This window comes from Lathyrus oleraceus, chromosome 3, assembly GCF_024323335.1.
Source record: "Lathyrus oleraceus cultivar Zhongwan6 chromosome 3, CAAS_Psat_ZW6_1.0, whole genome shotgun sequence".
Lineage (NCBI taxonomy): Eukaryota > Viridiplantae > Streptophyta > Magnoliopsida > Fabales > Fabaceae > Lathyrus > Lathyrus oleraceus.
Window position 1 is genome coordinate 168,743,501 of NC_066581.1, and position 17,582 is coordinate 168,761,082.

Below are 17,582 nucleotides of genomic sequence, written 5' to 3' on the forward strand. Positions count from 1 at the left end.
AAGTGTACTATTTTCACCGATGTAGTAATAGGGAGTTTATTTCCCAGTATCGATCTCGAGGATTGCGATTAGACATTACAAAGAATTAGGAGAATTTGATCTTCAATGGTGGCTACCGTTGAATCTCGCCGTCTTCGAATCCGTTGTATTCGCTATCTTCTCCACTGTAATGCTTTCGTTCGTCTGTCAAAAGGTCCCTTTTTTCTTTCTCTTCCAAGCCTTCTTATAGTTTCAGATGCCTCCTCTCCAAGCAAAAGGTCCATACTGCCCTTAATGAGAAGAATCGGTTCACAATGCAAAATTAGGTTTTCCAGGCTGCGTGCAATCAACACGGCCGTGTGTGTACACACGGGCGCCCGTGTTTTTTCTCCTGCATTAATTAATTTCAGCATTTGTTACAGTAGCAACAACACGGGCCGTGTCCCTACACACGGGTGCCCATGTAGATGCACTGTTTTAATCAACACGGCCGTGTGTGTACACACGGGTGCCCGTGTTGATCCCTGTTTTCTGCTTCGTCTTTTTCTCTGCTTGACCAACAACACGGCCGTGTGGTGGCACACGGGTGGCCGTGTTGACCTGCTGTTCTGTCATATTTTCGTCCTTCAGAGTGTCCCGAACTTCACCATTCTTGCTTTTGAACCTGGAACAATGACACTACCCCAAACGAAGCATAAACGAGGTCTTTTTGACTTAAACTCGTAATCGAATGTAATGTAATACCAAACCAACAAAACTTGATACTTGACTCAAATGCAACTAAAAACAAACATAAATCTTACCAGAGTGATGAAAATACGTCGGATTAACGGCGGGAATTCAATGGAAATGGTGATCGATCAGTACTCCTAGGGAGCCCTTTTCACACTTGTTGTAAGGTTGGTATTTTGTGAAAATTTGTTTGTGCAAACATGATTGAAGAGATGAGAAAAGAATATACAAGTTATTTACAATTTTGTATTTGAATGGATAAACTCATTGCCTACGTACCATCTTAAGAAAAGATTAGGATCAAAACCTCGTAGTTCGGGGTAAAAATCTCAAAACAAGTTGGTGAATTGATTGGTCCAAAAGCCTTAAGGTCTTTTATTATCCAAGGGAGAAAACTCAACAAAAAACTACAAATCCACAATGTGAGGATAGCTTCAACATGCTAGTGAGGGGTTAACCCTATAATAAGCATGGAAGACTCATTGTCCATCACTAAGGATATAGGTGAGTATTATATCTACCTCAAGGATAACTCAAACCTAATAGCTAAAGGTTATGAAAAAGTTTTTGATTAAGGAAATGGCCATTGAAACCACAAAAAGTATTTGAATGGGTTATATTTACCAATGGGGAGTATTTACAAAATATGGTCAAAGTTGACTTAAAGATTCAATTCAAAATAAGTGTTATGAAAGGAAAGTTTGAAAATCAAAAGCATAAGGATTAGGTTTTGTAATGTTTGAAAACAAATGTTAAATGTTTGTACAAAAGTTTTGGCTTGGGTTAGAGTGGAGGGAAGAAGAAGAATGGCTAAAGTCCTAATCATACAAGAGATGAAGGATAAGAAACAAGACCACAAATGGAGTTCCTCTCTTGAGATAATATTGATGATCCAAGTAGCTCCTATCCTTTGGAATATGCAAGCAAAATAATTGTAAGCTCAAGCAATCAACATAATCAAGCAAGCTCTTATAAGATCCCCAATGGCTCTTGTATCTTTCATTTTGGATGAACATGGAAATGGTTCTTCAATTTGGCTCAAATAGGATTCCCTAGCACAAAAGCACACACATCAAAGAGTTCTATGAAGCAAATCAAGAATGGACAAGAGTGAGTTTAGAGATTTGGTCCTTCTAATCCATCTTCAATATTTAAGGGCTTTTACTCCATTTTGCATAGGGATTGTCCTAGAATCTAAGCCCATTTGTCCATTCTTTTGCATTTGGTCCACAACAATCACAACAACACACAAGCACAATAATATATACACAATTATGTGCTCAAGTGAGCAAAAGGCAAATTGCATTAACATAAACATGTGCTCAACTGAGCAAAGGAAAAAGCAAATGAATAATATGTACAAGAATAGTAAATTGCATAAATGTAAAGAGCAAGAATTAAATGTTAATGGTTAATGGTTAGTGTTAGAGTTAGTGTGCCATAAGGCAATTTAGCGTTATGTTAAGAAATCGTAATTGGACTTATGTAGAAGTCACAACTATCTGAGGCCGGTCAATAATAATGTAGGCAACAACACAAGTTAGAGATTTTGATTAGTGAATCAAACTCCTACAACTTGCCATGCCAAAAAGAAGATGAGAAATGATCTTGTATTGATTTAGGTTCTTTGCATGATTAGGAAGCAACTTATCCTTAATGCAAAGCCATTCACTTGATCCATGATCAAGATGAATTAGATTTGAATCAAGGAAGATTAAACCTCCATGTGTCAATGCTAACCACCAATCTTTAACTCATTGATCAAAAAAAAGAAAAGAAGAAGAAGAAGAAGAAGATGATGATGAATAATAAAGCACATTAATGGAAATGGAATAAGATAATCAACAAGCATTGACCAAAGATAGAGAAGATCAAGGTCAAACAATAGAAAACAGAAGCAAAATGAAGATTAGAAGTCAAGAAATAAATAAAATATTTTTTGGCATTTTTCAATATTAAAATAAAACTTGAATTAAGATAATAAAGAAAGGTCAAACTTCAAACTCACTTCAAATCAACTTTGAAAAGTCCAAGTGAATTATCCCAAGTTCAACAAGGTCAAACAAAGTTTGACAAAAAATTTCAGCATTTTTAGAAGTCAGACACTATTTTTAATCAATTAAAAATGCATAAAAATAACCTAATTGAATTAAAATCTCAAATAAATCTCAAATCAATTAATAAATTGATGAGAATATTTTTCATAGATCCATCAATATTCAAAGAGGTTGGAAAAATATTTTTGTATTTTTTGGAGATCAAAAACTATTTAAAATAAATTAAAAATAAGTAGAAAAGAGAAAATTCCTAAAAAATATCAAATGATAAAATAAAAAATATTAAAAATCATTTTTAGAAACTAGAAATTAAAAGGAGAAAAATGAATTTGGTCTCATATTTTTTGGACCAATAATGAAGGAGTTATGAATTTTTAAAAAGAAATGGAATTAAAAGAAATAAAAGAAATTAAAATCAGAAATTAAAAAAAGGAAAATGCGTGGACCGTTTGATCTGAGCTCATTAATTGAGCTGGCAAATCATGAGGTCAGGAAGCGCGCGCCTACCATGTTCCTTGGTCAACTGGAACGCACCTTGCCAATAAAAAAGTCATAACAATAAACGCATGAGATTAGATCTGGAAACTGAGATGGACGACTCAGATCCAATCTGGAGACCAGACGGTGGCCAGCGCCACCGTCTTCTCCGGCCAACTTCCGGCCAAGCTTCAAGTTGCAGAGAATCAAATGTTAACCAAAAGTCACGATCCAGGCATCAATCGAGAGTTGGGGTGATGTACATCACCCCTGTACCAATCAAATCCACTCTAGGTTTCTACATTGAGAGAAATCAGAGATGGAATTTTAATGGTGTTCAACTGAACTTGCTAGATTTCAAAAATTCAAAGCTCAATAGTGTTGCCTCAATGCAGAGGACTTCAGATCACACAACAATAACAAGAAATGAGCACAATACAAGTTGTTTCGAAGAAATTAAAATCAGAAGTAAACCTCCGATTTGCAGAGCTTAGGGTCACAATTCCTTGCTATGGATGCTTGCAGTTCACTCTATGGATCAAGGTGATGAGGTTTAGGAACTTTAAGATCTGAAAATCAATCGAGGAAATCAAAATTCAGATCTGAAAATTGAGAGAAAAATGAGAGAGTTCCTTTGGTGTGAGGGTCAGGTTTCAATTGCACAGCATTTGGGGCGCCTTCAGGTTAGTTAAATGAAGCTCATATGCGTTGTATTTATAGGCAAGGCAAGCTGAAAATGCATGATCGTCAAACTTGCATGAATGGAAAGGGCCTCCATGCATGGGCCTGTACAGGCGCATGGAGGGCCCAATTCCACTTGGATTTGGTAGCTGATGCATGATAGAAGCAATTTGGACGTGCAGATTGTGTATTAATGGATCATGCAATGCAAATTTAAATGATTTTCCAAAGTGTGCCATAATGTTCAAGCCTTCGAAAATACCATGTCCAAAATAGAAACACCACCTCATGAGTAATGGTTTGAAAGCTTTTTGCATAAGGATCATTTGTTATGTTGGTCAAAACTCCATTTGAGCCTTGGAAATTGATGAAAAATGGTCATGAAGTGTAGGGTGCAAAACATGTACATGTGAGATTTTCAAAATTGGCCAAAGCTCAAGCCCTTCTGTTTCAATGATGCAAGCTCCAAATGACAAAATCTTCAACATCAAAGTTGTATATCTTTTCAAAAAAATCAATTTGGACTTAAACTTTTCATCATTTGAATTTTTGATGAAGAAGTTATGGGCACTTGAAGTTGGACTTTTTCACATTTCAATGTCTTTGGTCCAAAGTGACCTATAATGTTTTGCATTATCACATGTACTTATTTTAGGATTTTGAAATTTTTATCAATATAACATTTTAATTAGACATCTTAAGCTTTCCAATGCATTTGATCCCACCTCAAAATCATGAAAAATGAAGGAGTTATGTCCTTGGGAAGTTGACCCAAAATTAGGGTTTCAGTCAATAAGATACATCCTTGAGCATCCACACAGGGACTGAAAAACCTCTATGGGTGTGAAGGAGTGGCATCCATAAAGACATCGGTTGCCTTATAGCTCCACCCAATAAAAGGTAAGTAGACTAAACTCGTGGTGGATGAGCGTGTCCACCTAACATATGAAAAGAAGGACCTCATCCACCAACAAAATAGTTGGATGAGGAATAAGTAAAGTATAATTAGAACACACTACCATTGTGACTTTCTCGATAAGTTACATATTTTGTATGTGCAATTTCAATGATTAATCTACTAGGTATGAGCTAGCTCACCATAAAGGGTCTTGTAATTCCCTGCAGGATGGAATAAGCTTCTCTTTTGAGGCATATTCCATACTTGGTGAATGTAACGCCCCTGACTGTTTTCAGGATTACCGACTGATCCCACAAACCATGTTTTGTCCACACTTGGTGAATGTAACGCCCATGTTTTATCTTTTCAGCATGTTTTGTCCTTGCTCACACGCTTTTTGGGAAGCTTCCCGGAAGGTCACCCATCCAAATATTACCCCAAGTCAAGCATGCTTAACTATGGAGTTCTTATCTATTAGGCTACCGAAAAGAAGATACATCTTGTTTTCGGTAGCCCAACAGATAAGAACTCCACAGTTATGCGTGCTTGACTTGAGATAGTATATGGATGGGTGACCTTCTAGGAAGTTTCCTAAAAAGCGTGTGAGTAAGGTCAAAACATGCTGAAAAGACCCGTGTTGGTTTGTGGGGTCAGTCGATAATCTTGAAAGCAGTCTGTGACGTTACAAATAGTATCAGAGTCAGACCTCTCCCAATACGATGTGGTTCGGGGACAAACCAAGCGGAAGCTGGTGGGCATGTAAAACCCGAGGGTGAGGGAGTGGTTATCGGTCCATGAGGCATGACAATGAGACACTCCTAGAAGCTTATAAGGAAAAAACCGAATTCACATCAAAATGAGAGGGATCCTGAGGTTGTGCATGTATGGTACTGCATGGTTGAAGGAAGGCTTATAAGGATTAGTTGGTACTACCTATACTAACAAGATGCATCTTCTTTTTAGTAATATAACATATAAGAACTCCATAGTTAAGCGTGCTTAACTTGGAGTAGTATTTGGATGGGTGACCTTCTGGGAAGTTTCCTGGAAAGTGTGTGAGTGAGGACAAAGCATGCTGAAAAGACCCACGTTGGTTTGTGGGGTCAGTCGGTAATCATGAAAGCAGTCTGAGAAAGAGTGGTTACATGTTACGCCCGAGGGTGAGGGAGTGGTTATCAGTGCATGAGGCATGACAATGAGACACTTCTAGCAGCTCCTAGGGAAAACCGAATCCACATCGAAATGAGAGGGATCCTGAGACTGTGCGGGCATGAGACTGCATGGTTGAATGAAGGCTTATAAAGATTAATTGGTACTACCTATACTAATAAGGTGCATCTTCTTTTCAGTACCTAACCAATAAGAAATCCATAGTTAAGCGTGCTTAACTTAGAGTAGTATTGGGATGGGTGACCTTCTGGGAAGTTTATCAGAAAGTATGTGAGTGAGGACAAAACATGCTAAGAAGACTCGTGTTGGTTTGTGGAGTCAGTCGGTAATCCTAAAAGAAATCTAGGGTGTTATAGTGAACATGTTTCAAGCATAGCTAGTACACCCCTCTTAGGGACTAGCCACTCTAAGAGTGTAGGCGGTGGAGTCCAGAAACGTCCATCCCAAACTATGTCATCCCCAGGGGCAGGGACATGAACCTTACCTTTGGTCGTGGACGGTTTTTAACAACGTTGAAGAACGAAACTAACTTTTCCCAATTAGAGCTAGTGAGGACAAAACTTCGGTTGGGACTACAGTGCTCGATGAACACACCGGACACCAGTAACACACACTAGGTGGACAAATTCAAATTTTTATGAATAAACAGCAAGTCCTGACGCATTAAGAACTTGTTAATTAATACAAGACATAGAGACTAGTAACCGATAAGGTGACCTTCTGGGAAGTTTCTCAGAAAGTGTGTGAGTGAGGACAAAACATGCTAACAAGACCCGTGTTGGTTTGTGGGGTCAGTCAACAATCCTAAAAGCAATCTGGGTTGTTACAGTGAACACGTTTCAAGCATAGCTAGCACACCCCTCTTAGGGACTAGCCACTCTAAGAGTGTAGGCGGTGGAGCCCATAAACGTCCGTCCCAAACTATGTCATCCCTAGGGGAAGGGACATGAACCTTACCTTTGGTCGTGGACGTTTATTAGCAACTTTGAAGAACGACACTAACTTTTCCCAATTAGAGCTAGTGAGGAAAAAACTTTGGTTGGGACTACAGTGCTCAATGAACACATCAGAAACCGGTAACACATACTAGGTGGACAAATTCAAATTTTTATGAATAAACAGCAAGTCCTGACGCATTAAGAACTTGTTAATCAATATAAGGCATAGAGACTAGTAACCGATAAGGTGGACTAGACACTCATAAAGAAGAAATAAAATATATCAATCTCATAAATCTAAATAAAATCACCAAGCGTAAAGGTAAATATATATTTCATCATTTTTTCCTAAGACATGAAAGCCTATCCAACATTACAGAACGAAGAAAAAGGAAAAGGAGAATAAAATTAGGCTTCCTTGCTTTGACACACTGCGTCTCAATTCTCAACCAAAGCCCTGTATTGAGTAGCCTTGAAAGGATCCAACGGCGCAACGGGGATATGGATATTTGTGCATAATTCTTTAGCCTGATCCATAACTTAGTCGAGAGCTCTATACATATTCTTCAAAGTCTGATGAAGAGACTCCCTGACTCTCACCTTCAGAGCGGCCACCTGGTTATCATGGGTTATCTGATACTAGCACAAGACTTTTTCTCTTGTTAAAGAGATTTTTGAGTCTCCTTTGTGTGATGTTCCTCCTTAGTAAGACCAGTGGTTGTCTCTTGATTATGCTTCCTCTCTGATTTCAAAAACGATTTTGGCTCAATGAACCAGTCAGCTAAGATGGAAGGAGAGTCGTGGACCTTCACCTCCCCCTAGAAAGCCTCAACGCGACTAACCTTCTCTTGGAAATCAGCCATCTCCTTTTGGAAGTTAGATAATTTTCGCTCTATGTCTTCACACTTCCCCTTCCATATGTCCCTTTCCTTAGAAGGATTACCCATAGCCATGATATCACCGCAGTCGATAGTAGCTAAGAAGAATAGAGAAGTTTCCCGATAAGCATAGTAATTAGCCTTAGAGAAAATCTTTATCTTATTCACCTTGGGAAGTCCTTTGAAAAAGGTCAGATATTCCTTAGACATGGCAGAAGTAACTTCCTAGAGAGTACAAGGGATTCAAATAGGAAGAATAATGGACAACCTAAGAAGAAGAGTAGTCGACCCCAAAAGCAGCACCCCTAGAAAGACGAGCATGTTTATTGGTATCTTCTTCCAAATGGGAACTTTGGTCCCTATCTCAAATTGTCTTTTCTAGGGTATAAGAAGGTTGTGGTTGATCCCCGTCAGTTAAAGTGTTAGCGAAGGAAGTAACCTGGTCATCCCTGAGGGTAACTGCAGTAGCTTGTATAGTAGATGAAGGTAAAAAAGTTATATCAGGAGATATAGAAATCCGACTAGTAGGACCAGGTTTAATGTCCTGAGCAGAGGAAATAGAAAATACCATTTGTAACTTTTCCATTTTATCTGCAAAGTAAAATAAAACATATCATAAAAAAACACTAGGACTCCACCCTCAGCAAGATTTCTTTCCTCTCCACGCGATCGACCATACTGACAATAGCACATGTGTCAATTAGCTTTTTCCTCTCAAGGTAAGAATCCATTTTTCTAGGGCCGAACCATTCTTCATGATTGGTCCCCTGGTACACAAACTATAATTCCTTCATCATGATAACTTCTTCAGTAGATAGGGAATCCAAATTGATGTCGTAAGAGTGAGCTGCAGAATAGAAAATAAGGTCAGGACCAGTACTTCCAAATCTTGCTCTTGCAATATCGAGAGGACTTGATCGGGCTAGAACATAAGGAAAAATGAGCCTCTGGAGTATGGAGTCTCACCAGCATGAATGGCCCTAGAAAATTGCCTTAGTCACTAGTGAAAGAGTTGAGCCAAGGAAGGTTCTGACAAAGCTGAATAAGTCCCTGATCCCAGGTATCATTCTAGGAAGTATGTACAATGTATAACAAGTTGAAAAACAACTGAGGAGAAGGTTTCCAAGACCTATACTCTATCCAAGATAAAAACCCATAAGCCTAGGAGCCCAGATGAATCTGAGAGGGGGAAACCTTCAAGTACTTTAATATGGTCATCTCAAATTCATATAAAGGCAATTGAAGACCTATCCTAGTAAACAAACACCCATAAAATGGAACTGAACACTCGTCAAAGGAGTTGCATATCCTTATTCCTAAGTCCACAGAAATGACGTGCCAATCTGAAGGACAACTGACATAAGTGTTGGTTGCGTTTATGGCTGCCTCAATACTTAAAATAGAATGGGTCTCTACAATTTTTGCGGCCATCCAATTTTATCTTATTACGTCAGTCGACTTTACCAATATAACCCTTTTTAGGGATAGCTCATCGACCTTAAAATGCTATAAAGGTTTAAGCCAGGAAATGCCCTTCAGTCAACCCAGACACTCCAGACGGACCTTGATGTCAACATCAACGGGGTCTTGATTATAGGTTTTTAGATAAACCTGAATATAATCACTAGCACGTTCCCTTTTCAATATAGAATCCCTCATTTCTGAAGCTGACAAAGCGGGAGAAGTTGAAGCTCCTACAACATGAGAATAAGAGGTCATGGAATCAGCTGCACAATCCCCCTTTATGTCGTCATCGGAATAGAGAACATCGAAAGATGAATCCCTAAAGGAAGATACTTCATCTTGGGGGATCATTATTTACTAGCATTTTTAGTAAACAGACACGGTTTTTAGTTCACTGAATGAATTAAACTCAAAAAATTCCTAAGGACAATTTATGTAGAAAAGTACAACAAAAAGTGTTCGTGATTGGGCCTTAGATGTTTGAATGTTAACATACTGATCATAAACTCTTTTTGAAAAAAAGGTATAACTTCTTTGGAAGAAGAAACTAGACAAAAAGTATAATAAGTATCATAAAAGTAAATGTTTCAATTGAAAAGACTTAAAGAATTTAAAGAAAGAATGCAGACATACATTTTCTCACAAACTGTTTCTCTCTATGACTTGGATACTTTAGTGTTTATAGAGAATAAATGAAATTTGTAACCTATGATCACAATAATAAGATCAACTTGTATATTAATACAATGTTAACCATCGACAACGATTATCTCCATAGAACTTGACACGTATCCCCTTACGTGTGTTTTATCTTACTAGTTTTCTTCCATGTGTCTTTAATGTTGAAACTGCTGCAAACCACCCATCATGCTGATAACTTCCTTTCAACCCCTTAACTGCCTTTGTCGAAAATCTTTGTTTGACTCCTATTACGGCTTCGAAATACCTTCTAATCACCTAATCTTTGGCCTAACGAATATCTTAAGTCCCAAACAATCATGTGAATGCGTTGAACTAGATAACTCTACACCTCATCTCCATGTTGAAGTGTTGATTAGTGCAAACCTTTTCAAGATTTTGGACATGTTTTGAAGAAATAGTGATCCTAATATTATGGATTTGTTCCTAAGACTCTTCCACACCAGGCTTCATGGGCGTTAAAACACACAATGTCTTATATCATCTAACAAGGTGATCGAATCATCTTTAGTTGAAATGGTTAATATGTCGAAGCTATATTTGAGGCTCTTGACACTTAGCATTTTCAAACGTGGTTATTAGCATTCCTTGTTGAATTCTTTAGATAAAATTTATAGGCTAATAGATGTCCCCTAAAAATTCCACTTTCGATCATGTTCAAAAAGAAAGGTGGTGTTTTTAGTAATTGCTAGACATTATTCAAGATAGTCAGCACATATCATAGTAATTGGACGCTTTTAGTCATCTTCATCACTTTTCACCAAACCATCACGTCAAGGACGTGTGTGTAGATTGTCATTATCACTCTGATTTCCTAGGATAATCATGGGCCATAAAATTAAAGCATATTAAAAGAAATCATTTAATTTAATTTTTTCCCAAAAAATTAAATGCCAACTTTCCAATTTGAGATACCACGTGTCCATCTTTTTAGAGTAAAATTGAAAAAAAAAATCCCAAGATTATATTCTTCCTATTTTCTATTTTTTTTTCTTTTCGCTACATTCTTCGTCCTTAAAGCCCTACAAACTCTGAAATGATTTTGTAACTCATGTACCCATCCCTTCAACCAACTTCTTTTATCACTCAGAAATGGCTTCCAGTTCTCTCACTAAGCTTTAACCACAAGTTTATTCTGCTGACAAACTCAAAGCTCTCATTTTCAAAGATGGTCGTACTTATGCCCATAACCTCCAATGCAAGAAGAAAAATCTGCAATTTGGTTTTCTCAGGTATTAATCCCTACATTTTCAACCTTTGCCGATATGAAAAGGGGCTTCAGGTGTTGTTGCATGCCATAATCATGCCTTTCAAATGTGGCCTTATATTCATCTATTGAACCATTACTCATTACGTAGTAACACATAGGCTTGTGGTTTCCTAGTTCTTCAGTCAATCCATTGTCCTCCTCTTCAGTCACCTCAGTGACCTGATCGAATCTATGGGTAACACATAGACCATATTACATATCATGTCTAGTTCTTCTTCAGATCTAGAGTAAAAGTTATTTGTCTCCATGTCTTTGTCTTCATCATATATGGCCTCTTTCTACTTGGATTTTTCCATATGTGGAAAAGGAGGAAACAACCTTCGCTTCACAGGCCTTATCGTCGTTTGAACTTCATTCATGGCTTGAAAACTTCCACTCTTACTCGAGCTTTCATCTTTTAAGGTAGCCTTTTTCTTGCGATGGTGCCTTCTATATTAGGTCTTTGTCATATGGTTCTTGCCTAGGTAGTTTTTGGTAGTATAAGAATACTTCTTTTATACTTGTGAGCTATCATGGTAAGATGATCTTGCACCCACTCCAACCGATCTCCATTTTTGTCGATCCGAATTTGTTTTTTCTACAGGTATGACCCACTCCATTGGCGACGTCTTTCTCCGTCTTGCTCGGCTTGTCATAGTTAAATTTGTTTATCAACACATAATTAATCTTCCAATACAAGGGTGAATAATACTCGTCGTTCTTTTCATAGATAACCATTAAGCATTCCCCATTACCCCATATCTGTAAAAATGTATCCTTCTTATTCTTGTAGTTTCATAAGTAGGGTAAGTACACCCCTATTGGCGAGGGAGCGTATAGAGACCCAATCACTCTTGTCCACACCTGAGGTACAGTATAAAGGAATGAAAATTCCTATAGTATGTTTGATATTCATATCCCTACAGAAAATCCCAAACCCTCTAATGAAAGCTCAATTGTATGGATAAAGTTGGGAAGGGTCGACGTTGACGGTTTACAAGACATCTAACTCAAGCAAAGTGAATTTGATTCCCGCCTACATGTCAAAAATGACATATTTGTACAATAAAAAAAATTCTTTGCACCTTGTGGCCTCATCAAGCTTGTCGTCTTGTTCTTGATACACGACTCTAATAATACTCTTTGTCCCCATTGGTGGACATGAATAGTTCTTTTTATAAATGGAAGCCATATTGGTCGGGCTAGTAAAGACATAATTAATGGTATCAACTCCACCACTGAAGCGAGCAATACTTGTAGTCTCCATCAACTATCTCGCTTGTCCTAGGAAAGAAGAGGAAAAAACAAAGTCATTATCACTACTCTCGTCAAAATCGGAGCTACTATCGTAGTGCCAAAACATTATGAATTCTACAAGTTTCTAATCAACCCTCCCATCATGTCGCCTTAAATTCGCTAAACAAGATTTCCACATCCTACTCATTTCCTCGTGCATTACATAATCTATTAGATCATAGTCCTAATCACACTCTATAATAAACACCATGACTTAGACGTGTAAAAAGAAAAAAAAATGGAAGCATAACTCAATACATGTGATGAAAATTTGCTTGAGAAAGTGTTGAAGTGTGAACTTGTAAGAAGAAATTGTGATTCATAATGCAAAGAGGAAGAATGTTGAAGGAAATGGTGAAAATGGAAAGGTTGGGGTTCATATATTTAAGGAGATAAATTTCCTCCTAGATCGAGCAAGTGTTTATAGGGACATATCCATCATTAATGTGGTCTTTAGGGTCATATCAATCTTTATTATGGAAGAACATCAAGGATCCTTACCATAAACATGAAAATCAAAAAACGGATTTGATTGTCTAGTAATTCCCAAGATAGTTTTAATCATGTCATCACATTAAATACAATATTAATCTCAAAGATTGTTACTCATATGCAAGTCGTTGCTTAATTTTCATAAAAAAAACATGATCAAAAATCAAACCTACTTATACACGTGAATAAACACTCTAATTGGTGCCGCCTTCAAACACGCCTAACCACTTCACTCATACATGCCTCATGCTTGATGGGTGTGAACAGGATTGTCCTAGGTTAACCATTTTGCTTTTAAAAGCTTTCTACTTGAGGAAGCATGAACATGATTGTCCTATCTTAACCACTTATCTGTTACAGGTCTTGTGCTTGAGGGAGTGTGGACTGAAATATCTTTAATAAGACCCAAAGACCTAAATCCATTAACTCTCTGAATCTTAAAGGACATAGAGAGCCTTCAATTGACATAGAGCAATATCATGTGGTGTGCACATGATCAACCTCGTCCCACTCATTTATATGTTGTACCTCATGAGAGACGTGTCGAGCCACGTGTTAAGTGAATACAACAAAACTCTTTCAACCAAAAACTAAAATACTCCCCCGCCTCACGCATTAGTGGAATGACTCACCCATGTCATTTCCCAAAATGAGTCAAAACCTAAAGGCGTATGACCGAGTTTGTAGGCGTTAGACGTGGCCCCTCCTTAGCCTCCTCTATTAGATAATAGTGTCTTTAAATACACCGGGAAACGGCTCAATAGATTCATTCACTTTTTACATATTAGAACTGATAAAACCTTTTGTGTTCTATAACACATGAAGGGTCCTTACTATTGCAGTCGTAGCAAATGCATTAGCCAAATATTAGATTCTCAAACTAAATATTTTTAATTGACTACCTAAAATTTTAAATAACAATTTATAGGGTCCTTGAATTTATGGAACTAAATACAAATTATTTAAAGATATAAGGACTTAACTAAAATCATTTAAAATTTTATAAAGGACCTAATTATAAATTATTTAAAAGTTAACATAATCGGTTTAGAGATTTAATTAAATAGTTTTAAAAAACTCAAGGACTCAATACCAAACTATTTTAGTCTGAAGAAATATTTACAAACTTTAAAAGTTCAGAGACGTACATAGCAATTAAATTATTAAATAAATCTGAAAGTTATTTCTAGAGTAAATTAAAATTGTATCAAAATATTGACTGTTTTTCAATGTTATCGTACTATACTATGGATGAAAATAATTTTTGTAAGAATTTAATTGTAGTAAGTTGATTCACAGAGAGAGAGGACTTTTATTTATAATTTGATGACAAAACATAAGTAAATGGAGTTGAGTGGGCCCAAAATAAAAAGGAGTCAGGAACTCAACTACAACTAGGACTTAGCCCTGATACAGATCAGAGACAGCTGGTGGTCCATAAAGCAATAAATCTTCAACGGGCTTCTGTTTCTATCTTTAAGGAGACAACTAGTACTTAACTGCTGTCTAACTAATGAGTCAATTCTACCTCATGCAACTATCTCTCTTTCACCACTCACTTCAACATGCGTCCACCAAAACAACTTCTACAAAGTAAAAATTATATATATATATAATATATATATATAATATATATATAATATATATATATATATATATATATATATATATATATATATATATATATTATATATATATTGCATAATAACTTATATCAAACACAAAGGAAAAAATACTCACAAAAATAATAAAGCAATACATATATGATATGAAATTATAATATTTAGAATATTGTTTAAAAAGAAAAGATTAATAGGTATTTTGTCTTCTGACATATAGATAAGTTTTGAAAAAAATTCTATAAAAAAATTTGAATTTTTCCTTTTTCATATGAAGATTCCTCTATTTTTCCTTCATAAAAATTTAATCATAAAAAATAATGACATGGCATGGTGATTTTTCAAAATTCATCAATTTGACAAGAGGCAAAATAGATATAAATTCTTAAAAATTATATGACATTTACTAAGTTATTGATGGGTAAATTTCTTGAAGGATTCTTCATATGAAAGAGGCAAAATAAAACTTTTTTTTACAATGGGATTTTTCAAAACTCGTCTATATGGTAGGAGAAAAATACATATTAACCCTTAAAAAATAATTCAATTAAGTGACTCGGGACTATCTCATACAATAATAGAAAATGATTGGTGTGTTGATGAAGACCATCATGAAGATGTTTCTGATACGATTATGACAACTCTTTGGTGATCTGAGAAGATACCTACAAAAAATTTAGCACTTTGACACTCAAGTTAGTACGAGGTTAAGGTGGAACGTTTCAAGTATGAGTTTAATTGTATATGGATGTGACTCAGGGTCACACTTATAAAGTATCTAGATCGTCTGACATGGAACACAAGTGTCTATTGGATGAAGATCAATAATTATGATGGATGGAGGGAATATTTATGTGTGGTGCGATATGATGTATGTCCACCTATATGCGAGTGTGTTGAGCGCGTGGAATGAATTGGGCATATATATTGGGTTGTTTTTGTGGGTCCTTGGTCAGCTTGAAACAATTTCCTCCCAAGTCCTTGTTGTCAGTCATGAAACGAGGATTGTTGTCTTGAAGTGAAGTCATCCCAAAGTCTAATTTGTGGTAATGTTGTTTGTTGAGATATATTTCCCATTGAAAAGGCAATATGTGGATAAAGAGCTTTGTTGTGGCCATACTTAATGGAATTAGTTGACATGGGTAATTTGCACATTAAATGTGCCTTGTGCAAACACGTAGTTTTTACGGTGATGAGACCCATGCATCCCATAAGTGAAGGGGAGGAAGATGTCATGCCTATACTCACTATAATGTAGTCAAGCACGTTTATAGAATCGAGACACCATATGAGTCATTGAATTAAGGCTCTGATCTTCCACTAGATCATGATTGGTGAACTTGGCACTTAGTTTACCTATAAAGAGGGAACTTTGTGTTTTGATTTCATTTTTATAATTCTTATTCACTTCAATGGTGTCTAGAAAGAGAGTTTTCATTTTCTTTATCTTTGTTGTTAGAGACTCTCAAATTCCAACTGCTTATTTAATCAATCTACTTCTTCCTTCGATTTCTACAGGTAAACAACATTAAACTTAAGGTATTTCCTTTTTCATTTATGAGTTTTCATTTATGTTTGCACATGGAGAATTCCAAAAATCAAAACATCGGAATTCCCTTGGTAGAGGATAATATGTTATTTATTCCACTAAACTAGTAGTGATCAACCATAGTGATATAAAGCCTTATCCCATTCGTATTAATATGAACTAGGTTAGGTATGATTTAATTTTGAATAAGTTAAGATGGTTGACCCCACTGTTGTTGAAAATGCCATGGACAACCCTAATGTACAAAAGTTTGTTAAAGGTTTATAGTGTCAATTCAAGCGTAAAATTAGTCTTAACGAAATAAAATGTTGGTTGGAGGAACGAGCCATGTGTATGGCGTATGGATTTCATTTTTTGAACCATGAGAAAGATATGGTGTAGACGGTGTCATCTATGAATCTAGATTTTCTAGTAATGTTGGTGATGATTACTAGGTGGACAATGATTTCTTGGGAACCCAGTCCTTCTACAACAGAGAGGAAAGGTTGGTACTTGTGTATCGAAACTTGGGACCATTCTTTGATTGACAAATGATTGTCCCCATACGCGACATGAGAATCTATAGATAGTTTGAGGTGTCTGGTATCCTCGTCTATGAATTTTTGTTCAATCGGCCGTGGGTTAAACTATCTTTCAACGACTTTGAGGTTAAGGTTCTCAAGAATGTGAAGACCGTTCCACCTCAACGGAATCCAATATTGAGTTGGACAAATGTAAAAGGATTCCAATATCGGTGTGAATACAATAATATTTTGCCTACGGTGGCTTTGTTCTTCCACCTATTCCATGTTCTGAGAGAGTATGTTGACCTTAGTTACCCTTAAGGGTTGATCTCTTTGAATCAGGGTCATAAATTATATGAAGTGTACATGGATTATCTTAAAAATTTCAAGATAAAATCCTTCTTTTTTCATGCCCCTCAATCGTATCAAACACAAGAGATTATGTGAGATCCTAGAATAGTCGCTTAAGGAGGAAGGATGACTTGAAAAGGAGTGGAAATATCTTAGAGGCCACTATCTCCAACTGCTCCTTAAAGGCTTAAATGAAAAAAAGGAGGAAATTGGGTGCTCTGTTGAGCGCATGTGCTCTTTTTGATTTCCCATAGTGTGAGGATAATTTTCTTAAGTGATGGTCACAAATCCATTTTGGTGACGCTTATAGAGCATGTACTTAGAAGAAAGTAGACCTTTCGGCTAAGGAACTGAATGTGAATAAAAACTTGTAGAGTTTGTATGTGACTTCGAGTATTAGGTAGATGTTAACCTTTAGGACCCTCCCTCATTCCCAAAAAACTTGGATATTTTTAAACTCGTTTACTACTTTAAACGAGTAGTGAAGAGGAGACAAAAGAGATATCTAGTGAGGATTGATTCAACTATCTTCCCTTTCTATTTTATTATT